We start from the raw sequence: 27,694 nt of genomic DNA on the forward strand, positions 1-27,694 counted from the left end.
GGAATTGTTCTAACTTAATCTGATAAGAATCCATATGACCTGTCATTTTTCTGATGATACCAAGTGCGTGTCTTTTGCTTCTTCCTTGTCTCTTGGGGTTGGCCTTCTGACTCCTGTGTGATAAAGTGACCATTTTTTACCACTATATCATGAGCTGACTGCGAGGTGAAGCTGGTACTATAGGGGAAATAAGATTGTGCTTGGAGGTTTAGACTACAAATCAACACGTTATGGCTAAGATCAAAGTCACCGTAAGATTAATGGTAGTTTTTACTAAGGTCTCTGAAAATACAATAGTTTTAAGGCTAGCAATATGTAACCATGACCAAAATGAAACTCTGTTTTATTAGCCAAGTGCCTGTCAGACAAATTGAATAGTTAATAAAATGCGGGGACGCTGACATTTTCACTGGAAATGCGTACTTTGGCAGTAACCTGAGAGTTCTAATCAAGGACTCAGCCTGTTTAGTCTCAGTAAATATTCAAACCATGGTAAATGCATCTGTTTTAATATCAAGCAATGTTTTAGCATAATTTGGTTCTAACTAGTGAATTAAATAAAGGTTTTATCATATACAACCTGTAAAAGCCTAGTAAGGGCCTAAACTAATCTATTCTTCCATATACTTATTTTGTAAATAAATGACTGTGTTGCTTGTTAAGTCATCAGCTAACCAGATATAAATATAGTTCCTCTGTCAGTTATCTATCCACTGAGAATGAATACATGGCCACTGTATTTTAATGTCATTTCCTGGAAGGTACATTATTGTGACGCTATATTCTGATCTAATCGAAACTAGAATACCCATATCAAGATAAATATTCTATTTTGTTTGATAGTATCAAGTTTGAGGGTATAGGCAATCACTTTGAAGGCAATAAGATTTACTATGATGCCCAATATGGATTGACTATTATCCTTTCTTTTGAAGTCCTGTAAGGTCCTCAGTGTAGGTTTTATTGGTTTTGTTCTGTACTGTTTTGATCAATTCTATTATACCTGATCATATAGACAACTCAATTTAAAAATAGCAAGAGGCACAATGGTAACCACTTTTGATCACCTGGTATTCTATTTTTGTATCACGTGCTATGCCCACCCTTCTGTTCTATCTGACTCTGTTTAGCTTAGTCACATTTGGTTTTATTTTCTTCAAAAAAGTAATAAGAACCGTGAGAGTAATAAAACCCTAAAAGTCTAATTGTTACTGTAAAAAGAGAGGAAAGTAGGTGGACTGAGGGATATAACCGCAGGTATGTTCGAGTGTGTAGGATGGAAAACCATATAACTAAGCTTTTGTTGGATCATTGAATGTAACTGTCTCCAATTTTACTGTATGAATGTTCACTTTATATGCTTTAATTTACTGATATGAACAACTGTTTCTGGGAAGATAATATGTAGCCTATTAACTCAGTGATTTCCTACTGTATATATTTTTTCTAGAAATACTGTATTATTTGTACCCTTTTACTGCATTGTTTTTTTTTTAATGTCCTTTCTTTTTTTTTTTTTTTTCTTCTTCTCCCTTTAAATTAAAAAAAAAAAAAAAAAAAAAAGATTGAGTTGCTGAGCCTGGCAACCGGGGTGTCAGAGCTGATGTCTCAGAGAAGTTAGTCCATCGACCTTTACTGGAGACACAATGGCCGCATTTTCCCTAAGGTACCATCAGCAGTATCTTTCTATGTTCTTGGACCTCTATAAAAGAAAAGAGAGAGAGAGAGAGGAGAGCCTCCCTTCCTTCTATGGCATAGTGGAGACATAAAAAATGGTTTGTTTTAGCAAGCTGCAGCTTGGTGCATAATAAAACATGAAGCCATAAATAAATACTCTCAAAGTTTGTGCAAGATCATATTAAGACAGATGCCAAAGCTCATAATTGCAACACACTGCATTTACTGAAACTTTTCATAAAATCTAATGAGATTCTAACTTATAAGGAAACTTGTAGCAACATAATTGGATGACACCTTCTGTCCAGAGGGCAAAGGGAGTTGAAACCATAACGGGTACTGGCGTTACTGTAAGGGAAAGCAACTCAGGAAGATGCTTAAAAATTCAGTAAGTCTAATTTTTATTGCACTATCTTCTGAAGACTGGAATGAAGATTTTTTTTAACAAAAGCCTTCAGAAAAGGTACCTAAAATCCCCCATCACTCAAATCATTAAAAGATGAAGATTTTTGGGGATGGAAAAGAGGGGTGGGAATAAGGTAGCCACCCTGACCAGCCTTGATTGTTAACTGTGAACCCTAAATCCCCAACAAATATCCTGAATTTTTTGCTTTGTCTTGTTTTGTGAAATTGGGGTTTGCACAAAGGTCCTTTGCAGTGAGCCCCATCCCTACTCTTTTTAATTTGTTGTTGTCATATTTGAAACAGGGTTTTGCTAAGTCACTATATTGCCCAGACTGGACTCAAAATGACAGTCCCTCTACCTCAGTCTTCCGAGTGCTGGGATTATAAATCAATTCTGTTTAGTAGGGAACACCAACATGTGAGGGGAAAAAAATCTACTTCCATGTCAGTCAAAAGGAAACAAAGATCCTCAAAGAAATGGAGATTTAATGAGTCGTATGTTTCCTATTCCGTAACTTGTTAATACAGAACACTAACATTTCTTTAGGAAATAAAAACAGCTACATGTCTGCTCAAGGCAAGAACCAGTGACAGTCTCTTCTAATCTAGAAAGTTGCTCAAAATAAGTACTAATGACCCAGGAAAAGAGCAAGACTTGGTGTTGAGGCTATTAATGAAACTTTGCTTCGCTTGAGGAAGGGGAGGAGAGTCCCTTGCAACCAAGAAACTTAGACTTATTGTGGACCATGCTGTCACCTATGTTTGTTCCAGGCTCCTAAGTCCTTTGGAGTAGATTTAACGTACTCATGCCATTTATTGCATATGTGACTAAGAGCGCAGGATTAAACTTTGACTTTCTACTCATCACATTGTAGTTGTGAGTTCTTGCTCAAGAAACTTAACATCTCTAAACTTAGCTTTCATATTTACTTCATAGTATCATCATGAGCATGAAAGTCTCTAAAGTCTTTAATGTTTTACCACCACTATTTCATAAGCTTACTATTCACTAAAAACTATCTAATCCTTTTTTAAATTTTAAAGAGAAAAAGATAAACAAATAATGAAAATAAGGTTCAAAACAAGTTAATAGAATAGTTACAACATTATATACACTGTGTGATGTCTTCATGGTAGTTATTCAGAGATCAAGAAATAGGGTATCTTGTGTAAAAAATATTAGCACAAACACGGAAACTTAAGTATTGAAAATTGTACTGTCCCTTACATGTATTACACTTTCTCTCTATATATTCTAATGATGTAGTGCATAAAGAATGGAAGCTTTTTCATGTGTAATAACTTATTAAAAAACAACTTAAAACAGCTAGTACAAGGCCCAACACGAGGTCTCAGTAAGCAGTTGTTGTTCCTTTTTTCTCTCAGTTGCTCACACGTGCTCCAAAATGAATGAAATCTAGGATGAAATTAATAATTGTTTTTCCTGTGTTGTGATTTATGATTATGTTTGAATAAACAAACTTTTGAATAAAAGAGTTTTCATTTCTTAAAATTGAGAAGATGTAAACAGTGGCTTTGGTCTGGTTAAGCATTGCTAATGGTTCAGAAAAGGCTTCAAGTTAATGATGGGGAAAAAATGTATCAGAAAGTTAATCTTCATTCCTGTTCCCTCCCCATCACACCCAAACCAAATGGAACTTCTAGTCGGAACAGAACGTGTTCCAGCATCTTTTCTGTCTCCTGAATATTAAGAGGAAATGATTAATGAACCTGTTGCTCAACATGTTAAATTAAATAACAATGAAGAGATTAAGAATGCCTTTTCTACTATGCAGTACTGAATTTTAAATCCTAATGTGTTAAGTAGGCTATTAGTTTTCAGCCAGACTTTTTAATAGATTTGTTTATGAATTTTTCTCACTTTTTCTGCAAACAAGTCATGCAGCAAATTCTTATTTCTTTACTTAAGGAACTGAAACTTGTGTCATCAGTAAATAAGGAAGATCTCTGACCTGGAGATTTTTGCATAACTGTCATTTTCAGACAAATTAGAAGAGATAAGTAAGATATTCAGGAGTTTATGCCTCACTACACTGCTGAGACTCCCACAGTGTAATTATTTTCTCAGGGTGTGAAAACACCTAGCAGTCGTACGACAAAAATATAGTTTATAAATACAGAACAATTAAATAGCATCTATCACTGTTTCCATGGCATCAACGTTTTGCTTCTAATTTAAATAAATGTGAAAAGAGATCAATCACTATTCCATAATCACAGAGTGAATTCTGGTCCTTTATGTATTTCGTCTAATTTTATCATTTCTTAGAATAAAATTTAATCAGAATGATAACCTGATACCAGAATGTAACCTTCATTCTAATAGAAAAATGAGTAATTTTTATTATTTCTGAGAATGACTAATGGCCAACAAAGACTCAAACAATAATTTGGGGAAGACTGGGGCAAGTTGTTATCCCAAGAAAAGTGGTTTGAGAAATCTATCAGTAGTTTTCAACTGATATTTATCAATAATATAATAAATTTAAGATGTGTTGATGTATTACAATGGCCCTCTGTGTATAGGAAGAAAAGTACAAAACAAGAATATTTCTCTGTGTGTAAGAAGCCCACACAAAGGAGAGAGAGGGGGCAAGGAGGAGAGGGAGAGAGAGAGAGGCAGAGACAGAATAAGAATGTGATACATTTATAACCTCATTTTAAAACATTTTAAGACTTTTCTCCAAGTAATAGCTTTTAAATTAAATACTACATACATATTGGTCACCCAATATTTCTATTAAAAACAAGAGAAAATTGTTTTTCAGCGCACATTACCCATTCAATTAATTAACATGTTATATGAGTTGTGTATTTTCATGAAACAGATTATATAATCAAAACTTCTACTTTGTCTAAATTACAAAGCAATAGAAAATATTTGTTTAAAAACAATTTCACGTCATTTTTCTTAGTTATCAAATCAATTTCCAGTGGCTGTTAGAGTAGTTTCAAAATCACCTAGTAGATTGATCAAGGTGAAATTAGTAAACATCATATTGAACTTAACTTTTGTGAATTTCTTTGACTTTTGTTTTATTTCTTTGTAGGTTCAGCATTCTTTTATCAATTATCAGAATTTTGTAACTGAGGCTCTGACAGTAGAATAGAATATATTCATTCTGTCATATGCTTTATTTTAAGCACTTTACTTTAGATTCCTGTTAGGTAAACAAAGGTACTAGTGATTTTATGACTTACTTTCATGATAGTAAGTTTTTCTTTTTTTTTAAACTTTGCTACCCTAAGCACAGAAGTACTTTCTTCAGCCAGTTTGCATAGGAAAAGCAATTCTCTTTCACTTGATGTCCCCTGTGATTCTGTCTCTTTCACCCTCCTCAGCAAGCTAGGTCAATGAGAACATGTACAATTTTCCCAAAGGAGCACTGGTGTGCACAATACAAACTTAGTTCTGTGACCTGGATATTGGTTTTCCCAGTAAGGTGTGTTATCACCAGGCATTTCTTGCTATTATATGGTTGAATAATTACATGTTCTCTGTTTCCACCCAAGTTCCCTATCAATAAGTGAAGGAGCACAGAGGTGGGTTCTCTCTCCAGGGACACAGCCCAGGAATGTCTAGCTTTGGTGAGTTTTCTATGAGTTGATAAGAGCTTGTGGGGCTGTGTGTTTTCTCTGATCGCCTTCCCTATTTCCTTTATTAAGTTCTGTCTTATATCTGCTCTGTGAATTGCTAAGGATGCTATCCATTCTCTCAGGTGATGACTATAATTCAGAAGTGAATCTCCTGGTCAACATAATGTTTACTGTCTCTACTTAGGGACTCAAATGTTGTTTCTCCATCCCTGTGGTTCCTAAAAGCGTCACATTGATAAGGTAAACCTATGCCACAAAACAGTGAGAAATATAGATGTTAGAGGCTTCCCTGATAAAATGAGAGAGTTTTTATCTCATAGAACATTGGAAACTAGATGAAAATTTCTATTCAACATTTCTGTCCCTGTACTTCTTTTATAAATTAGTCCTTCATTTATTTATTCCATTTTTTCTAACAGTATTTCCAATATCCTTTATTGTTTTAATATTTTAACTCTATCCCCAAGTTGTATGTCCCCTGAATAAAACAAAAGTCCTTCAATTAGGTGAGCCTACATTCCCTAGAAGGCAGATTAGTAGCCAGCAGCATGATGTAAACTTGACTTTGAAGTTTTCACCCCTGATCAATGCAGTTTATAAAAAATACGAAGTAATTTTTCCCTTTCTATTGGAGAAGCAGGGACCAGGAAAAGGTAAACATTAAAGGCAAGATTATATTTCTGGAAAAAAATAACATTTTTTCCTTTTTAAATATGAGAAAATTAATGGAAATTTGGATGCACTATCCTCAACCATGGTCACATCCCTCAGGTATTTAAAGAAATAGTTGAGCGTAAAGACATAGCTCAGTGGTACATCCCAGGTCTTACATGTGCGAGGGCTGAGTTCAACTCCTACAGCCATCAAAACAATGACTCAATTTTTACCTATCAAAAAAAGTCACATAAAAATGTACACCATGTGGTCTGTATTCATCAAAGTAAGTTCCTGGAATTCTAACTTCTGTCATTTTTATTAAATTCATTTTAGTAATTGATTTTGTACAATTGATTATTCCAGCAGGGGAAAAAAAACAAAAACAAAAACAAAAACAAAAAACCTTCAAGCAAAGGTTAACAGTAAGAACTGAAAGAAAGCAAAATCACTAATCAGTTCTGAATATGGGTGAAAATTCAGAGCCTGTAGGTGAATTGCCTTACTCTCAGCACAAAAGGAGTTGATGAAGAAGTCCATGGGCAAAAAAGGTGGATTGCTTTGGAGCTACCGCCTCTGTGAGTCTGCAGCCACTTGTTTGGTGCTGAGTCTGTGGACTGGCGAGGATAGGAACCAGAAGTGTGGCACACAAGAATGAAGATGCACAAGCCAGCATCTTGCTGTCAACCTCTTACCCCTATTCCCAAGGCTCTGTATCATGACAGCTACTCTTTCATTTCTCCAGAATCTCATGAAAGTTTACTTTTGAACAACTCTAACACCTCAAATAAAGTAATCTGTGTAGTAAAATGATCCTGAGAAATGTGATTTCCATGTAACTATGTTGATACTAGAACTACCCAGAATTGTGTCCTTGTTAATCAGCTTTCTCATTGCTGGGAAAGATACCAGACACAGCAATTTCAAGGATGAGAATTTATTTTGGCTTAGGATTTCATAGGTTTCTGTCCACGATCAAGTGGCTCCAAAGCAGGAGCATCATGGCAGAAGCATAGGACACCCAAAACCTGCTCAACTTGTTGTTTTTGTGAAGTAGAGAGCAAGGGACAAGTACCAAAGAGAGAAGGTTCAAGCCCCAGATACAGTCCTCAAGAGCAGGCACCCATGAGCCACGCGGATATGTTACAAGTGTGGCTTACTAATCTTTTAGGTGTCTCTCAAGCCAATCAAGCTCACAGCCAAGATAAACTGTCACAGTGTTCCATGAGAAATCAGATTGTGAGTAATCTATTCCTATTATTTTCTGGGAAGCTGTCCAATCATCCTGGCTTGAGAATTGTTAACCATGAGGGTCTTGGATGTTTCAAAAGGGTGCAAAGAGGGCCAGTGATGTAGCTCAGTGCCACAGTAACTGCCTCACAAGCACAAGGCCCTGAGTTAGATTCTTGGCACACACAGAAGAAAGAAAGAAAGAAAGAAAGAAAGAAAGAAAGAAAGAAAGAAAGAAAGAAAGAAAGAAAGAGAAAGAATGAAAGAAAGAAAGAAAGAAAGAAAGAAAGAAAGAAAGAAAGAAAGAAAGAAAGAAAAGGAAGGAAGGAAGAGAAAAAAAGAGTTCATGAAGAACAGTGAGAATACGTGGCCATCTCAGAAAATTCAAGCAAATATTCTGATTTCAAGCTGTTCTTGGGATGCATAGGTGCATATGCTCACTTCTTCACACCCTTCCCACTCTTGGCAGAGAGCTCCCACAAAACCCTGCCACGGCATCATTGGTGTACAGGAAACGCTTAATTCATGTTTATTGAACAAATGAGTAATGACACATGGACCTATAAAATAAAATAAGTGGGTTATCTGTTTTATTTTGATGCTAGAAGTAGCGCGACATTGTCCTCTTCCACAACCAATAAAGGGGCTTAAAGCAGACAATGAAGTGAGAAATGCATTTACTCTAGTAACAAATGAGCTCCATGCTTCCTTTCCACTGCTTTTCTCCAAATAAGCTTCAAACTAAACTTTTGCTTATCCAGATGTGTGCTTTAGCATTTTCAAGTTTTTTCTGTTATATTCTTCTCAAGAGTCTCTGCCTCTTGCCTTTTTACCCTTTTTGTTTCAACATTTCTGCTGATCGTTATGTAACTCCTTTTTTCTTTTCTACAGTCTCAAAATCAAAAATCCATTTTAACTGGAATATATGACTTTACAGGAGACAAAATTATAGTCCATCTGCCAAAAATGTTGTCAGCATCAGGTTCCTGATTGTGAGATTGGAGATTTTTTCCCACTTTGTTAACACACATGCTACCAGTGCTGGATCCCATTGTTTTAATGCTGAGATCATAGCAAACCCTATTCTAGAATCTTAGAATATGGAAAGAAATTCTGTTTGTCTTACATGAACAGTGAGCTCTTAATTCATCTTCATTTATTTCCACTTGGCCAGTTGTATCTGACAGCCTTCTAGAAAAGAATCGTATCTGCAGAGTTTTAAAAAGTCTATTTTGCTTTACTATTTTTCTCATAGAGTTTCAGATTAGTTTTGCTGCTACTCTGTATAACAATCCTAAAATAAGTTTTGGAATTTTGAAATAAGCAGTAAAACTCTGAATTTGATGGTAGATTTGTAGCCAGGTTTTATAAAAGATGTGAATTGAAGGTCATTGGGTTTGGGCTGAAAATGTAAATTAAGCCTTACTTTCATTCTATATTCACATGTAAAAATTTAAATTGATTGATATTAAAAACAGTCTACTTTGTTGTTTATTTTGCTTTCTTCAGTGGAAAAAAAATCTGATTCAGAATATCTTTCTAGTAAAAGAACTTGTATCTTTACCTTTTTAAAATGCTAAATATTCTATGTTCCAAAGATAAAATATTTCAAGATCTGTAAATAATTGACAGGTATCATGTTCAAGCACCTTTTGTCTAAGGATGATGAAAAGAATAACCACAGAGAGAGGGCCATTTTCCAGGGAAGGACTATAATTCAGTGGTAAAGATTTTGCCAAGTATGCATGAGATCCTGGATTTCATGGCCAGTATGGTGAGAGTGGGGGAGACTTTCCAAAAGTAACTTTGCTGTCATGTGAAGACTTGACATTAGAAAAATATAAGCTACAAAAATCAGATGTTGCCTTGTAGGGTGTCAAATTTCCCAAATGCCAAGGTAAATAATAGTATGCAGGGAGTAGCCCCAGATAGCTCCTAGAGAAGTGAATCTTCTATTCTGTTGATTCAATTTAATGTGGAATATATTTCCATGTTAGTGTTTTAAAACTGTAACTACCTCAAGTGATAGTGGGGAGTGCCTGTAGTCACAGTACCTGGGAGGCTGAGGCAAGAGGGTTACCTGTGATTGGGGTCAGGCTGGGCTACATAATAGTTCAAAGCTAGCCTGGCCTACATAGTGAGAGACCCTGTCACTCTCCTACCTCAAAAAAAAAAAAAATACTGTAGTCACCTTTAATTTTAAAGTTAAATTGTTTGAATTTATTCATTGAGTATCTTAAACGTCAGTGAAAAAATAAAGGTATTATAGGAATGCTTTATTTATTGATAAATTTAATGAATCTCCCTCTGGTTGATTAGAAACATACTCTCCAGTTTGTGAATCATGTTTATTAATAATAAAAGAGCTTATTTGTTTCTATGCATTTCTCAACTGGTTATTATAACAATGAGTAAAAATAAATTTTCAGTTACCATTGCCACTAAGATTTGCAACAGATGATGGGTTCTACACAGACTCTCAGTGAGACAAGAACATAGGATCTGAGGAAAAACAAACTGAGTAAAACCCATCTCCACCTTCTACTAGCTGGCCAGTTCCCTAAATTTTCCTGAGACGGTTTCCAAAACTTTGGACAAGTTTCCAAAATCATCTACTTTTATAAATCAAAAGTATTAAAAACTTCCTCAAGGACTGTTGTGAGGAGTAAATAAGAGAACTCCTAAAGTGTATTTTAAGCCTACTGCAAATGACAGGTATACATGTAATACAAATATTCTATATATGCTAAAACCTTCACTGGAACCCAACTCACACATTGATGGGACATTTATGAAATAATCTGGTCATTTGCAGAGTTTCAGTGGGTTGTGCACGTTTCATTTACTGTTCTAAGTGAAGCAAGAAGGCTGCTGTCAGTTTTGCAAATGAGAAAATGCACAGCCTCTGAGCCAATTGTCGCACATTTCATTAGTAACCTTTTGGATAGGAGAAAGCACCGTCAACCTCTTCTGAAACATCTTGCTGAATCAACTCTAGGAAATTTAAAATACAATAAACTATTTTAATAAAAAATAGAAAAGAGAAAGAAGAAAGAATACAAAAGATATTTAAAATGTATCACTGTCTCTTTCAATTTTGCCAGTGGGGAGTAGAATTTAAAATGAATAATAACCATAAGAAGAACAAGAAAAATAAGAATTAAACCCCTGCAGCTATATAAGCTTGTTATATCCCAAAGCACAGCTACATATTTTATTAATTTGCCACAGACCTGTGAATTAGATAACCCTATGCTGCTTTTACATACACACAAGATGATTACAAAAATAACACAAGTGACTTTCTCAAGATTACATGCATGGTAAATAGACACTGCCCACTCCACTGCACCTGCCACTCAAAAGCTCAGAACCAGGCTACCAGTTCTCAAATTAAATCCAGTGAACATGGATTCATTTTTTCTTTCTACTTCTCTTTCCCTTTCCTTTTCCCTTGCCCTTTCCCTTGTCCTTCTCTGCCTCTGTCTCTGTCTGTCTCTGTCTCTCTCCGTCTCTCTGTGTGTGTCTCTGTCTCTGTCCCCCCCCTCCTTTGAGATAAGGTCTCACTATGCAGGTCCTTGAACTTACACTCACTGTGTAGTCCAGGTTAGTCTGAAACTTCTGCAGTCTTCTTGCCTCAGGTCCCCAAGGGTTGGGATTACATACTTGTACCACCAGGCTCAGCTAGCATAAATGCTTCTTAAAAAAACTTCATCAATTTTGTTGCTAAATCTCCCTATGGGCTTGTTTCAGGAAGGCATTCTAATTTTCTTCCAAAAACTAACTTCTTAACTGAATTTTTGTAAATGAATATTGCTGCAAATTCTAGTCCCAAATTTTGTCCTAGAAAAACCTGAGAAGTCAGATGTGGTGGCACGTGGCTACAGTCCCTGCACTCTGGAAGACTGACACAGGAGCATCACAGTTTTGAGCCTGATCTGAGTAACTTAGTGAGGACTTCTCTCAAAATAAAAATAAAAAAGTAAATAAAAAGGCTAGAAATATATAGCTCAGTAGTAGAGTGTCCATTGGTTTAGTTATTCACAGTAATACAAAAACAAAAAAGGGACAAAGAAGGAAAGGAAGAAAAGAAGAGAAGGAAGGAAGAAAGGAAGGAAGGAAGGAAGGAAAAAAGGAAGGAAGGAAGGAAGGACAGACAGACAGACTGACTGACAGACAGACAGAAAGAAAGAAAGAAAGAAAGAAAGAAAGAAAGAAGGAAAATAAAATGGAAAAGAGATGAGAGCAGAGGAGGAGAGAAGAGTGGAGAGAAAAGGAAAGGAGAGGAGAGGAGAGGAGAGGAGAGGAGAGGAGAGGAGAGGAGAGGTGGAGCGGGTAGAGGGGAAGTAAAGAGAGGGGAAGAGGAAAGAAAGCAATGGCATAGTGAGGATTTCTAGACCCTGGGTAAGAGGATGCTGGTAAGGAGGAGATGGAACTGAACTACAGAGCACGGAGACATCAACAAAGGGAGATAGGGACTTGAAAACCAGCTTAGAAGGCAGCCTGACCAAGCATGGATCCAACAGGGCAGTAGGGTGAGGTCCTTGACAGTACCTGTCTCAGAGGATTCCGCTCTCCACTGGGGAGGCAGGCAGGAGGGTGAGGGGACAGGAGACAGGTGAAAACAATGCTGCTGTCCCCAAACTCACCTATCAGGATAGTGGGTGAACTTCTTGCACCACAATTCCCAGGCACATTTGCTTTTTCTAGAAAAACGTTATAGCTTTATAATAAATGAGCAGATCTTACATTAATCCAGGCACTCCACCAAGTATGCTAGAAACTATATTTACATCTCATAATAATCTGACAAAGTCAAAGGAAAAATTACAGTTTTTTATTCACTCCTAGTTCTGAATCATAATCTTAATTCTGTCATTTTCTAACTATGAGGGTCCTGTCTCACACTAAGCTGCATCCTCATTCTGATTGTCAGTCTTTATTTACAAATGAGAATTATAGCAAAGTCATCATAAGAAAAATACTACATTGTATTTGTTGCAAAATAGAAAGTGATAAGACATCTAAGAACAGTAGTCATTATTGCTAGTATTATCGGTGTTCTTTGTGTTTCACAACTCACAGTCCAGAAAAATGCACAAATCGCAGGTGTTTAGTGATTTCAGTTATTGCAAAGCAAATATGCTCAGACAAGCAGCCCAAGACTAGGAGAAGAAGCAGATCCTAAACTCTTTTTCTGAACTCTATGTAATCACTTTTCTTTTAACATAAAATGTGCATTTGGTATCATTTTGAAATTTTTGCTACTATGCCTTGTGTATGTGGTTTATTTGACAAAACATTGCACTTGTTAGCACTATATGGCAGCAGCTCATTCCTTTTCCTTCCTCTATCGTACTTTATGAATAATGGTTACTTATATTCTTAAACATTTAAAATATAAATTATATTTATATTATTAAATATTTGGAGTACTTCTAGTTTTTAGTCGCTCACAAATATTGTTTTCCTGAAAGGTACACATTTATCTCTGATAGTATCAGTGCAGTTCTCACCTCCATAAGTTGAGGAATGAAACTGTTAGTCATGGATGGATGATGGGCATTGAATTTTAGGAGATCCTAAAAGTCAGCTGCAAAACCGGTCCTTCCCACTGCCCTGCCACTAATGTGTCAGGGGAATTCCACTTTCCCCACATCCTCACCAGCACTTGCTCTTCTCAGTTGTTCAGAAAAGTCAGCTCTTCTGGTGGATTTGTCTATGGCATGAGATTTTAATTTGCATTTAGCTGAAAATTAATAAAATACAGTCTCTTAATACATTTATTTGCCATTTCAATATATTTTATGTAGTGCCTGTTTAAGTATACAGATCTCTTCTTACTGCTTTTTACATTTTGTAGCCCTTTTCTCTCTGATTTATTAAAACATTAGGATATATTTTATGTACAGATTATTTGCTAGCTGAAGAAAAGTGGTCCCCATTTATTCTGTGGCTTTTTCTCTAACTCTAAAAATCACAAAGGACACATCTTCTGGTCAAATACTCCATATAGCACATTATTGTCCATTTATTTCTTGTAAGAATGTTTTCAGTTTATGCTTTGTGCTCTAACTACTTGAAAGACAATAATGCACAATATAAGAACTGTTGTTCATTAGATTCCTTTCCTTGGGTTTAAACCTCCAGACTTGTGAGTCAAAATAAACCTCTCTTTCCTTTGTAGATAGCTTTTGATAGATATTCCTTTACAGAGACTCAAAGAGATCTGACATAAAGTCATAATAGAGAAATCTAATCAGGAGTAAATCTCTCTAAATGTAATCCCACACATATCACTGAACTTTCCTGGGAACTGATTTTCCAATACATTATCCACCATATATATGTATAAATATTCAATCACAACTTAGTGTTGGAAAACAATGCATATGTATGCTTGTATCCAGTTGGCCATGTCAGGAATCCAGGAGTGGTACATTTAACGGTTCTAGCTCTGTCCCCACTGATGTGAGAGTTGAGATTTTGGCCAGGGCTGCAGGAATCGGGAGGTTTCACCAAGACTGGGGAATCTGCTCATAAGATCATTCAAGGGGTTTTAGGAAGACTGCTTCCATTCTTCCACACTGGCCATCTCCACACAGACTTCAAATGAGGGCACATGACCTTTTCTTCACTGGGTGACCCAAAAGAGAATGAATGAGATAAAGCCTGTGAGGCCTTTTAACTCCAGCCTCAAGGCTTTACTTTATCACTTCTTATGGCTTTTTCTCTTCAATCAAAAGTAACTAAGAATACCTCCTCTAATGAGGAAGTACCTTAGACCTAACCTTGAGGGACGGCCTAACAAAAATTTTTATATAAGATCATAACGCTATCTATAAAAATTATTATAATGCAAATTATGGGTAGGCTTCATCAGGGTCTTTAAGACCTCTTGAATTAAAAAAAAAAAAATGTAAGATTTTTAGAATCCCACTGACTGCTTCTCCCACCTTGTCCTGAAAAAGAAAGGTGGGCTTGCTGACATCCACTATACGGAAAGACTTAGAATCAACCGCATTTGCCAAAACTTACTAGTAATTATAGTAATAATAAAGTACTAAATACTAAGTACTAGGCTCTTGGTGAATTTTTACATATGTATCTATATAACTAACACTTAGGTCAAACTACAAAACATTCCAATATCCCAGTGCCCCAGTACACCAGAAGGCTGTCGGAGGTGCCTTACTAGACAGCACTGTACCCACTGCTATAGTTTGGAGATTGAGTATCTGCTCCAAGGCCCATAGCTGAAGACAGTTTCACCATTGTGGCTTTGGCAGGTGGGGGAAGCTTCCAGAGTTGCAGCCCAGTGAGAGGTCTTCCTTTCTGGACAGATGCCATTAAAGAATGCTGATTCCTTTCTCCTGTGTCATTTCCACTTCCCTGCCACCAGGTGAGGGATTGTAACCCGTTGCATATTTCCCCATCATGATTTAATAACTTCCCAAAGGTCCAAAGCAATAAGGCCTATCAATCCCTGACTCAAACCTCTGAAATCACGTCTAAATGATCCATTTTCTCTCTGTAAAGTGATTTATCTTGGTTACTTATTATTGTGATGGAAAGCTAACAGAGTAGCCTATTTTAAAACTATCTCAACAAAGAATCGATCCATGAAAATTTATGTATCTGGCTTATGCCTTACATATAAGGGGTGCGCAGTTATCCTGAATTCAGCTTGATTATCTGTTCAAAATTCAGCCTGCATGGGTGTTTGGAATTCTTACCACCGAAAATTCACTTCTTACGAAGCAAGAAGAATGAGAGAAGCATACTTGAGAGCTAAAGTAAAACCGTGGCCGTTGCAAAAGAAGCCCTGTGTTTACACTAATACATTAAATAATTATGTATCTCATCCTTCCTCTGTGACATGGGTTGGACATATAATGAGAATGCAAAAAAATAATGAGGGGAAAACTGACTCAAGGAACTAAATCAAAGTAAAATAAACATCCGTCGGTATAACTTTCTGTCAAAAGTAGCTCCAGTCACTGTGATTATAACATAGTGTTCCAATTCTGGAAATAAATACACCAAAAGTAGGGAGTTCTGGCAGTCTAGACAGCTGTTTACCAAATTAGGCAGTTTTTAACCAAATAATTTAGACAGCTTCATGACACAAAATACTCAGTACATCTTGTTCTTTGTATTAGGCTTGGCTTCAATGACACAATTCACTTGTAATTTAACAATATCTATGAGGAAATCATTAAAAAAAACTCCCATCCAAGAATATGTATTAAGAAATCTTAAAAATCTAAATATTGATGACAGGAATAATGAACCAGACATTTATGTTAAAACATCAGAGTGTCAAAGATTAGGCTCTGCCCTGAAGCCTGATTCAGAAAAACGGGATCCTGGATATCTGTACTTTCTGAAGTTGTAGCTTATGTTTTATTCTGTAGACTGTCAGCAGCCTTTGAAAGGGTTGAAGAAAGGAAGTGGCACAGTCGAATTTGTATGAGGAACAATTAAAATAATATAGTAGAGAGGAAGAAGATGGGAGTAGAAGTCTTCAGATCCTTTTCTAGGAGTCTCCAGGGGTAATGTAGGTTTGGGATCTGCTGTTTCCCCACATGATTACAAACTATTGCTTTAAAGGATCACCAAACAAAGGTTTAATCAGCATATAGAATTATATACATCATTGTTTAACTAAACTCAATAATTATTTCCCTGGCAGGTGTGGTACCACATCCTTGTAATCCCTGCACTCCTGTGACTTAGGCAGGAGGATAGCCTGGAGTTTGAAGCCAGTTTGTGCTACATAGTGAGTTCAAACCCAGGGTGAACCATTTGCAAGGCCTTGCAAAAAAAATTGTTTCCCAAATAATGGATTTTGTAAATATTAAATTATACTTTGTTGTTATGTCAGTAAACAGAGAACCTTAAGATTAGGAATTTTACTCAATTTTCTTTAAACTCCTAAAATCTACCTTTATATGGCATATTTTGTGATCAGTATCATTTTTGTGATCAGATATTTTGAGTGAGTAACTTTAGTAACCAAAACTAGAAACAGCTCCTATAGAATGAAATATAAATATTTATTTCAGAGTGTTACAGTGAGAATTAAGTCAGTAAAGTCTGATTTAATATATTTGATACTTTATGATATAAATACTCAGTATGCCTCGGTATTTGCTTTAGGCTTGGCCTCAATAACACATTTAACCTCCAATCCAACAATATCTATAAGAAAATCATTAAAACCAGTAAACACCCACTTAAAAACATCTATAAGAAAATCTTTACAACCTAAATAAGGATCATAGGAATAATTTGCCAAACATTGATTTTAACAATATTAAAAATGATATGAGCCAAAATTGCTGCCAAGAGTAAATGTTAGAAAAAATTGATTGCTTTTAATTAGCTTTTGATCTTTCCTCCACCGGCCTTTTATCTTCTCTATAATAAAAAAATAATGAGGGAAAAAAATGAGTCAAGGTACTAAATCAAAACGAAGCAGTTATACAAAATTTCATCTAGAGGATTCATTCATACCACATAAACATTTCTGGTTCTAAGTGTTATAAATGGTGTAACTTCCTAATTTACAAAACATTTAAACAAAAACTTGAAGTTTTCCATAGAAACTAAAAAACATGGAAAAAAATACACTAACATGGCATTTTTGAGTATAGAGCATAAAAAGAATTCTAAAACTTCATGTCGTAAGCAGTAATATGAGTCATGTGGGTACAGGTTTCATTCAGCTTCTTCGTTCATCTAAAGCTGGTCTCTTCTCTATGGTGTGTGCCTGGTTCCTAGATTTGTTATGAAGACATGGTGGAGATATGAATTCTCCTAGGTCTTTGCTCTGGAAGCAGAAATCAGGGAGGATAATTTGAGCATCTGTCATGAAGGCTAATTCTGTCTTTGTCCTCTGGACTCTAAACTCAGGGTGTGCACTGAGGCCTTTTCTGATTAAAAACAACAATTATGACTGAAAACAATGAAATCTTCTCTTCATAAAGTACAATAATAATGGCTGTGAAAACAATTTGTATATCAAGTGGCACACATTTTTTTTAAATGCCATATTTTAACACTTGCTTTTTATAACTTACGCTTAAGTAATTATTTTCAACAGAAACAATGCTATTTTAATAGCCTCTCCATTCTTATCCTATGTTGGGTGAACTTGTTATAAAAAGAAAATTAACTCCCTAAAAGTAAAGTTTCCTGCTCTAAGAACCAAAGACAGCAAGGTAAAAATAGTTATCTTACATAGATTACTGTGGGCCTGAACACAATGATGTATCTGAGTCACACCTTGACTATTTCTACTAGGGAATTATGTGCTTTTGTTTTTTTATCTACTTCTTCATCTAACATTGATCTCTTTAAGCAAATGTATCTATGAATCCCCCTGCCTTATCCCCAATATTTAAAACCTGGCAGAAGAAGCAAACAGAACATGGTCACAGAGCAGTCACTTCTCAGCCAGATGGAAGAAAGTCAACAGAAGCTCAGTATTCTGAGTAAATATGTATACGAGGAATCTGAGGCCAAAACAAGCCAATTCTGCATGGACTACACACAATAAATATGGGCAGCAAGCTATTGTCATTGGATGTAATATCCTGTAGGTATTACTTTTTTTTTTTTTTTTTTTTTTGGTCTTTTTCCTTTTTACCGGTACCAGGAATCGAACTCACAACTGCCTGCTTGCAAGGCAGGCGCTTATGCCACTGAGCTAAATCCCCAGCCCCCTAGGTATTACTTTTAATTGTTGTGAAGAGGCTGTTATTGAACTCTCCATGAAAGAGGTCGGTGGATCAGAGAAAATTGTCCACCACATAAAGGCTCGAAAAGAGGACAGTGCTATCTGTGAGCTAGAAAGGATGCTGTCTTCAAACACTAAGAGCACACACATCGGGATATTGGAATTTTCAGCTTTCAAAACTGCAAGAAATAAATGTTCAATGTTTATAAGCCAATCAACCTATGGTATTTTGTTATGGTAATCCAAAGAGACTTCTATGGTTGTTATTCATAAGTACATAGTAATCTCCACATTTTCTGACCATTAAGTCATATTCCCTTAAGACACAAGTTTTCTCAGTTTCCCACACATCAAACTACACTTTGTAGATTCCCTGTGCCATAATGTTTATCAAAATACTTTCATCTTCAATTCTACTTCAGGTCCGTTTTCAGTGCAAATCCTAGAGATATCTATATGACCCCTATGTATTTCAATCGGAAAATTTTAACCTATCAAACGAAGTTCCATTACTTAGAGTCCATTTGGCTCCTTTTCCCCACTTTCTGCAATGGCTAACTCTCTTTATTATTCTTGTCTCAACAAATGATAATTTTTGTTAGAACTTATTTGTACTTGGGGTTGGTTTGTTTATTCTTTGAGGATTATATGCCCTAGACCTTGAACATGTCCTCTCAGAGTTGTTTTAAATTTTCTCTGTGAACTCTTCAGGGTCTCATGAATCTAGGACTCATATTTAAGTAATTTTCTAGGATTTAACTGGTGCAGGCTAAATCCACATCCCCGCACAATAGCATGCGGGAGTTGTAATTTCTAGCAAGAAAGTATATTATTTATTAATTCTGTGGTGCATAGAAAGCTTCCCTGCCATCTTCTATCTGTTGGACAACTTCATCTAGGTTCTGTTTTGTGGACCTCGAATGAACTTTGGAGATTTTTTTTTTTTTTAGATTTTGGTACCAGGGTTTGAACTCACAACTTCTCATTTGCCACGCAGGCACTAATGCTGCTGAGCTAAACCCCCAGCCCCAACTTTGAAAGTCTTAAATCAGTTCTAATTTTCAAATTTCATGGTGTAATATCATGTCTTTTCTCCTTTGAACTTTAGAATTTCAGACATAGAAGACCACTTCTTAGGTATGACACCTTTGGCAGTGGAAGTAACATTAACTACTCTGAATTTGACTTTTATCATAATACCTGCAGATTTTCTTTCATTGGCCTTAAATTCTTTTAAGATATCACTTGTTGTTTTTATTATCATTATTATACTATACTATACTATACTATACTATACTATACTATACTATATTATGATGCATTTCCTGTGAGTACAGTTAAGGTCTGTTTTCCCTGTTGCTTAAACCAGCATACTTTAGTATTCTTCCCCATTTTCAACATGGATTTATCATTTGCTCTACATATTTTAGCTATTGAAACCGATGACTTTATAGGAAAGAGGCACTATTGTAATCAGTAAGAGATACCTTGTTTGGAGGACTTATGTCTTGTTTGCACATACTAAAATATGCTCTAGTATTGAGAAGCATCCTCAGCCACAGGAGATGACTTTTATTCAGATAAACTTTTACCAAGACTACTAAAAACACACTATTTAAGTGAAGGATATAGTTGATTATTTTATTTATGAAAACATTTGTTTATAGATGCACTCATATGATCTATATATATTGTTTTTTCAGATGAACTACTTTCTTTGCTTTTTAACTCATTGAGATAGTCTTTCTGAATGTGTTTTCCATCATTAATCCAATGATGTCACAGGTGTCGGAAGTATAGAAATGGATAAAATATATAAAATTGTGTAATCACTGGGGCTTACAAATTAAATGGCTTGATGAAAGATAACATGGAATAAAGAAGATGGAGTACTTAATGTGGAGATGACCTTGAGAAAATGAGGCATTATTCTGAATTGGAACTCTAAGAAAATGGGAAATAAATTGCTGAATATAACTGGAGTGTTAACGGAGCTGCTAGAAATGAGTGTTCCAGGAGAGGTGTGGAAGCTTGCTCACCAAGAATTAAGGCACTAGAAGTAACTAAGGGTTAGATCATACACACATTTTGGAAGCAAGACCAGGCCTGAGGCAAGTAAAAGAATTTAAACAGGGAATGTCATAACACACAATCATGGTCTGTGTTTTAGAAAGAAATTTTGCCTCCTATGACATGCATCCCAGTTATTTCACCAAAAGGACAGATGTTGTCAGTTTCCTTCCTCATCTTGATATCAGTAAGCACAACATGGAGACAACTCATCCAGGGGACACTGGCATGACCAAGAGCATTTCTTGCTGCCATTGATGTGATGACTCTGAGACTGCAGCCTGCTGACAGAGACTGTGGGGTGTGATGAAAGCAGGGAGTATTTGCACGGGCTCAACCTTACCCAGACTCTTGCCAGTGCTTAAAGGAATACAGAAGAAGAATAACTTGTACCACTTTAGTGTCTCATCTTAAAACAGGAAAATTAAAATTTCATTATGGAGCTGATGGTCATGAAATAACAAAACTTCACTTCAGCTATTCAGGTCTAAGTTGTAGAAGAGAAGGAAAGAGTTGGTATAACATTAAGTTTTCTGCAAAATTTTCTGCCATGGACTTTAACATCTGATTTTGCAATTAAGGGGTACTTTTGCTTCTTAAAGACTCATATTTCTAATGCTTCTTAATCAAATAGATCACCAAAAATATTCAAAATATTTTTTGAATAATTGGTTAGATTATCTAAATTCTTACAACCTGAACATCGTAGCTTGGTATTTTGGTTTGAAGTATCATGGAAAAGGGGTTGTTAAAGTCAATTCAAGGCAAAAATGTATTATTAAGATTTTTTAAAATAATGACTGATCTTTTGCTACACTGTCAGAAGTATATTATGCCTGTGACAAACTATGTTGAAATTACTAGTACAACACTGACTTGTAGTGGACCCCACTGTACTTGTGTTACTGTAGATTTTCCTTAAATTTGTCCTTGGTAAAATCCAATACATAAAAAGTATATTTGTATATGAAAACAACAATTGAAGTGAGTTGGAAGACGACTTGTTTAAAAAAATGATGTCATTTCCTCAGTTTCAATGTGGGCAATTCTGCCGTCTAAGCTAGAAAAATAAACAAGCTCATATGGAGCTTGCTCTTCTGACACCCTAAACTGCTTGCCCTTCCCTCAGAAAGGGTGAAAACTAAGCAAAAAACATGCTTTCTGAAAAAGTGTCCATTTAGAAGTAATTGTCAATGTTTCAGTTGCTAGATTTTTCACACTTCTTACCACCCCAAGGATCCTCTTCACACCTCTTATGGAAGTCAACCCGCCAAGCCGCTACACTTCTTTTGCTCTTCACATACCATCAGCCACATGAGACAGCGCAGGAGGAACCTGCTACGTAGAAGTGGCCGCAAAACAAACCCAGTGCTGTTAAAAATTGTGAGTCTGCGCCTGCTTGGTGACCCTTCCCGGCTCTCAGAGATATATGTATTGGGTGTGGATGGCTGATGAGATACTGAGAGTTTAAAAATTTCAAAGAATACATTCACTAACTTTTTTTAACTAGTAAATTTCTAAATTTTTATAGCAGCTTCAAGTTCATAGCAAAATTGAGTGAAAAGTTTAGAGAGCTTCTATATATACTCCATCCTCATATACGTACATTATTGTTACTATACAGTGAGTATTAATCACTTTATATTTTCTATTGTTACTTTCATTAAATTGATTGTAAGGTCTCTGATTAGGAATAAGAAAGAGATTAATGCTGGACGATTAACTGATCAAGATACCAGATCCTTATGCTCCTGAGACAGCATCCTCTGTGGAGGTGCGCTCCATTCTGCCTGAGTGGCACTCCTGGGTTTGAATTCTGCCAGTTGAATTTATTTGTCCCTCAGAATGATTTTTGCCTCATTTAAAATAAGCAAAATAGTGTTTTGTTGTATGAATGTTATAAGAAAAGGTATCTACTGTGACTACCTGTGATAGATGTAGCACACAGTTTGGTAAATAACCTAGTGAATGTGACCCTCCCGGCCCGATTGTACACACGATGATTAGTCTCACATCGGTTTCCTGACAGAATACATACACAGCACCTGGTCTTATCTGTGAGGGAGGCATGGAGTCCCTAGGGAATACTTAAAATCACAGATGGCACCAAACCTGACATACTGGGGTTTTGCTAGACATACTTACCCATCGTAAAGTTTAACTTACCAAGTAGGCACAATGAGAGATTAACAACATAAAATAGATTCAACTATGATATACTTCACTAAAAGTGTGCTTAAGTAGTCTTCGTTTCAAAATATTCTACTATACTCATCTTCTGCTTGCTGATGAGATAGAACAACGTCTTCCTGATCAAATGAAGTGAAATAAATGATGTAATCATTATGACATATCAATATTCTCCTACTCAACTTTGCTTGAACACTAGCACTGTGCTGGCGTGACAGTCAGTCTGATAGGCAGCAAAGCCTGCTAAGTAACTGACTGATACTACACACAATGGGAGTACATTGGACAAAAGTATGATTTGCCTTTCAGGTGGGAGGAAGCAGGAGGCACGGTGAGTTTCACTGTGCTACTCAGGATGATGCACAATATAAAAGAATTTATACTTGACCATAGAGGGCTTAAATTTTAGGTAATGGGGTACTACTTCTATTGCATGAGTTAGATTGCTAGTATATGTTAATGAACCAGAAGAAAGAAGTTGATACAGAGAGGCCACAAACATACTAGAAATAGAAAAGTAGAAATTCAACTTTCAAATAATGATAGATCCTTCAAAACACAGTTTTTACAAGAATCATATAGCCTTCAGCAGCCTTACTACATTTTCACATGTATATTTAAGTATTAACCCCCTGAAAAATTTATGCAAATACATGAAAACATCTTGCATGTATAGTTCTTAGGTTGAGAGAAAATTGAATTTATCAAACTTAGCAAAAAACTGATAATATTCTCATATTAGGCACAAGTATCAGAAAAATCTCTAGCTTTAAGGTTTTTGGCTTAGTTAAAACAATAACAGAGGAAAGAGAGTCTTGAGTTCTCATTCTGACTCCTGTGTCATGTCTTATATGACCTTGGGTATAACTTTTAGCCTTGAGAAAGCTTAAGCATTTGAGCATCATAGATTTGTACCAAAGGTCAAGTGTAAAGTACACAAGTGCTATGGAAAGACTGTGTTTTGCTACATGTGCCATGTACCAGGAGCAGTGGGAAGATGTCTGCTTAGGTTTCAGGAAGGTGCCCATTCTTAGCAGTGAAGGCAAAACAAAGCAATAGGGCCAGAAGGGGACTGGACAGGGATCACGTCTATACCCACTGTAATAAGAGATCCAAGGGGAACGAGTTTAGAGAACAAGATGTGTAAACCAAGCCCAATTAGATTTCAGCAGCTGAACAGGATTGTTTACACCAAAGACATATTTTACCTTGGTTTTTGATGAAAAGATGATTGGGTAGTTTCATTGCAAAATTAGGTTTCCTTTTAAGAACAATAAATTTATGAAATAGGCTACAAACATGTCTTGGAAAGCCAGACACTGTAATGGTAGCTGATTAAATGCACTCAGTGACTTACCATTTGAGACAATCTCCTCAGTAGGGAAAGGAATAATGTCACAGGAAAGACATTGAGGAGGCAGAAGGGACCAGAATGATAAATGGAAAGGAGGTTATATTACTTCCGAGCACTAGAAAACAGAGATTACAATAGATGAAAAGACATTGAAGAGCAGAGATATGATTGAAGCTTTTAAGATGTTAAAAAAGGATAGTAAAGGTCAATATAGATAAGTTTTGTGAAACATAATGACTAACACAGAAATTTAAGGACACATTCTAAAAATAAGTAGTGACTAGAAGGAAATTACTTTTCTGGATGTTCAGTAAATCTCTGCATTCTCTGTCCACTTCTAAAAAATTCTTTATTTTGTTAAGCAATCATATCACTCGAAGGCGGAAACCAAATACCTTATGCATCATTGCAAAGAAGATAAGGAATTAAAATAGCAATTTTTAAAACATTCCTGAAGCTGCACATTTATTTCTTCAGAGCACAGAAATGTCAGAATATGCAAACTTGCTTTTGGATTTTTTTCTTCCAATGAGCAATTGCATTGGTTTGGCCAACAATCTTTTGGCTTTTATACTCTCCTAATTACTTTCAAGGTCACTTCTAATGTTGGACAGTCAGAGCTTTGTAAAGGATTGGTGTAAATGAAAACTGAAAATGCTGTGAGGACATGTTTGTGGCATGAAATTCAACTAAGCTTTAGTTTGTTTTTATTTTTGTTCCTCACCATGTCCAGAGTCACCATTGTTCTCATAACAGTGGGCACAATTTCTGAAGCTTTCTTTATTAGTGGGCATGTCACTTGGTGACGTCAGTCTTCCTATCAGTGTCTCTTACCTTATCCTCTCCTTTCTTTTGTTCAGGATCTGCTCTGCAAAGGTCACTAAGTGGCACACTTTTCCAATGATCTCTCTCTTTTCTCTAAAGAGTTGTCTTCATTTCTAGTAGTCTAGAATCTCCATTAAGGGATGTTTGTGATATTTTATTTAACATTTTTATTTGTTTAACAGTCATACATACTGCTTATAATTTCACATTATTGAACCTCTTTGACTCTTTGAAGAAATTAAATTACAGTATAAAATAGTGCTTTTATACAATTATGTGCATTTACCAGTAATTATGGGAATTCTATAATTTGCCCCAAATATAGTTTCAAATTTTGAATACCAACCAACAATTACTATAGTCTTACATAATCCTTGCAATAATTTTCTTTGAAAGGTAAAACTTTTCTGCCTTCCTGTATCCTGATCTGTGTACTGTGGTTTCTTATAATTTTTACTATGGAAAGTTATTCTATAACTTGATAGTGTCTTTGTCCTTATGTCTCATTTTATGACCACCTCACTCACGAATGACTCAGCAATCATATATACATATACATATATATATATATATATATTTTTTTTTTTTAACAGCATTCTTCCTGGACCGAGTTTTGGAAATCACTGCCAAGGCATCTTTGTCTCCATATCCCATCACTAGTGATTTCTGGAATGAGAATAAATTATCTTCACATGAAGATCAGATATAATTGTTGTCCAACTACTTCAATCACTCCTACTTCTAGTACCTCTACTACTTTCTTAAAGATCCTTAAAACTCAAGTTCTCCTACTATACAACCTGTGTCTTCATTAAAGTAAGAGTATGTACACTATGCTCAGGAAAACCATGCTTTCAGCTGTGGCCCTAACATAATCTAAGTTTTTCTTTCCCCAAGCACAAGTGAACTGGTGTTAACAGTAAATTATATGGTCACACTAGATGTAGTCTCTTTCCCATCTGCAATGTCTGACCATAGAGTGACATACGTGTCGCTTTCTTTAACCTTGAGGTTAAAGAATGGTCACTTTAACATGGTGTGGCACCACATACATGGACCCTCCAATTCTCTCCCTCTAACAATGCTTCCTTACTGCTAGGTAAATCAAGAACCTGAAGAACTTCTATGATTACCAGATTTCCACGTAATCCCTGGTTCAGGCTTTCCATGTTCATATTTTATGCTTTTTCAGTATGTAGTATCAGATTTTTTTCTCAGTCATTCTTAATTCCATGGTAGGTCTATTAAATTGTTTGATATGCCAATTTTTCTTCAGTCCCCGAAATTGACTTTGAGTTCTAGCTAAATAACTCTCTTCCTAGGAGGCACTTAATTTATATTAAAGAAATATAAACAAATATCAACTCTGCTCATGCTGTATGCTTAACTTTCACATTGAACCTCTATTTGAAATCTCTCAGTAATATGCTGAACCTAATCTAGTAGAGACACTCATTGATTGGATCATCCCCTCAATAAGTTTTTCCCAGTGGATTTCTGTTTCCATCCATCATTTTTACCTCAAATATCCAGTGTCAACCTTACTAGATTGCACAGACTGCCTAGTTTGCTATTGTTATTTGGTTTGGTTTGTTACTGCCAGCCCTATGTAGTCAGTGATCCAATTTGCTCATTTCCAGACTCTGAATATCAGTATTTAAACTGGGAACACATCTATAAATGATAGAAAAAGTGAGAAATCTAATTCAGTCACAAAGCTGTTCCAAAAAGATTGCCTCTCCCTTTCTTAATTGGAAACTAGCTAATACATATTATTTTCATACTGAACAATTGCTTCAATTCAATGAGATTCATAAACATAATGTATATCCAAAAATTATTATTAAATCTCACAGATGGTCGTGGGTTCAAATCAGAGAAGTATACACAAATAGACATGAAACAAGCTGACACTTGCAGCTTCCAGTCTTGTACAGTAGCTAATCATTTAATTTATATATACAAAAATGATATTTTATGCCTACATATCTGTTGAAGATGGTGGATATAAATAGTCCATTTCTCCAAATTCTTTTTTTTTTTTTTTGGGGGGGGGGCTTTTTCCTTTTTAACGACTGCCTGCTTGCAAGGCAGGCACTTATGCTGCTGAACTAAATCCCCAGCCCTATTTCTCCAAATTCTAATGAAAGGACCCACTTGCAAAGATTTGGAGGAAAGCCACAATGAAGCTATAAACTTTTCAAAAAAGTTGTTTAATAGAGGAACAATACAAATCTTTTTTTTTTTTTTTTTTGACTAGTTGAAAGGAAAGGATACAGGCAACAAATGAATACCTTATGACAGTTGGCTTCAAACACAGAGGATGAAAAACCACAGTAAACGTCAAACTAAACAGAATCACATGCTTTCTGGAACTAAACGACTAATTAAACAAAAGACATTGTATGCTGAGATTTTAAATCTGTCTTTAACCTGTCTTCTATTGTTTCTCTGTTTTTTTTTTTAAAGAAACTAGCACATTTTCTTAAATTTTAAGGAGTCTGATTTTATTTTAGAATTTGAGAACTACTTATTCGGTAGGAAACGCACATAATAAAAGAGTATGAACCTCAAAGACATAAAATCCTAGAATTTATTCCTAGCTCCGTGGCTCACACCTACAAGCTATTTAAGATAGTTGGCTAAATCTAGCATCACTTCCTCGCCATATCTGTAACCCTTACTTTAAGTGCTGGGTTTCCTTGTTCTTCTAATTTTATTATCCTTTCTCTTCTTCCTTTCAAGTAGTTTTCATAGAAATCTTCCTAGCTGGGGAAAAATTATTGAAAATAAAACAAAAAGTTCTCCTTACATCCATTCAATCCTTAAGTGCTCTTCAGGGGCCAGTTCTTAAGGTATGCCTTATAAATATTTCAAAGGGATGTCATTAAAACTGGGACTGGGTACTGACTCACCTAGGAAGACCT

General features: G+C 35.8%; 1 protein-coding gene across 1 annotated transcript in view; it reads right to left on the reverse strand.

Annotated features, from left to right (window-relative positions):
• The window catches only part of Dpp10 (dipeptidyl peptidase like 10), a 1,298,333-nt gene that overhangs the window by 880,893 nt on the left and 389,746 nt on the right, over nucleotides 1–27,694 (reverse strand). The window lies entirely within an intron of this gene.

Source organism: Cavia porcellus, unplaced genomic scaffold (assembly GCF_034190915.1).
Source record: "Cavia porcellus strain 051 isolate PalLab524CR breed Dunkin Hartley unplaced genomic scaffold, mCavPor4.1 scaffold_12, whole genome shotgun sequence".
Taxonomy (NCBI): domain Eukaryota; kingdom Metazoa; phylum Chordata; class Mammalia; order Rodentia; family Caviidae; genus Cavia; species Cavia porcellus.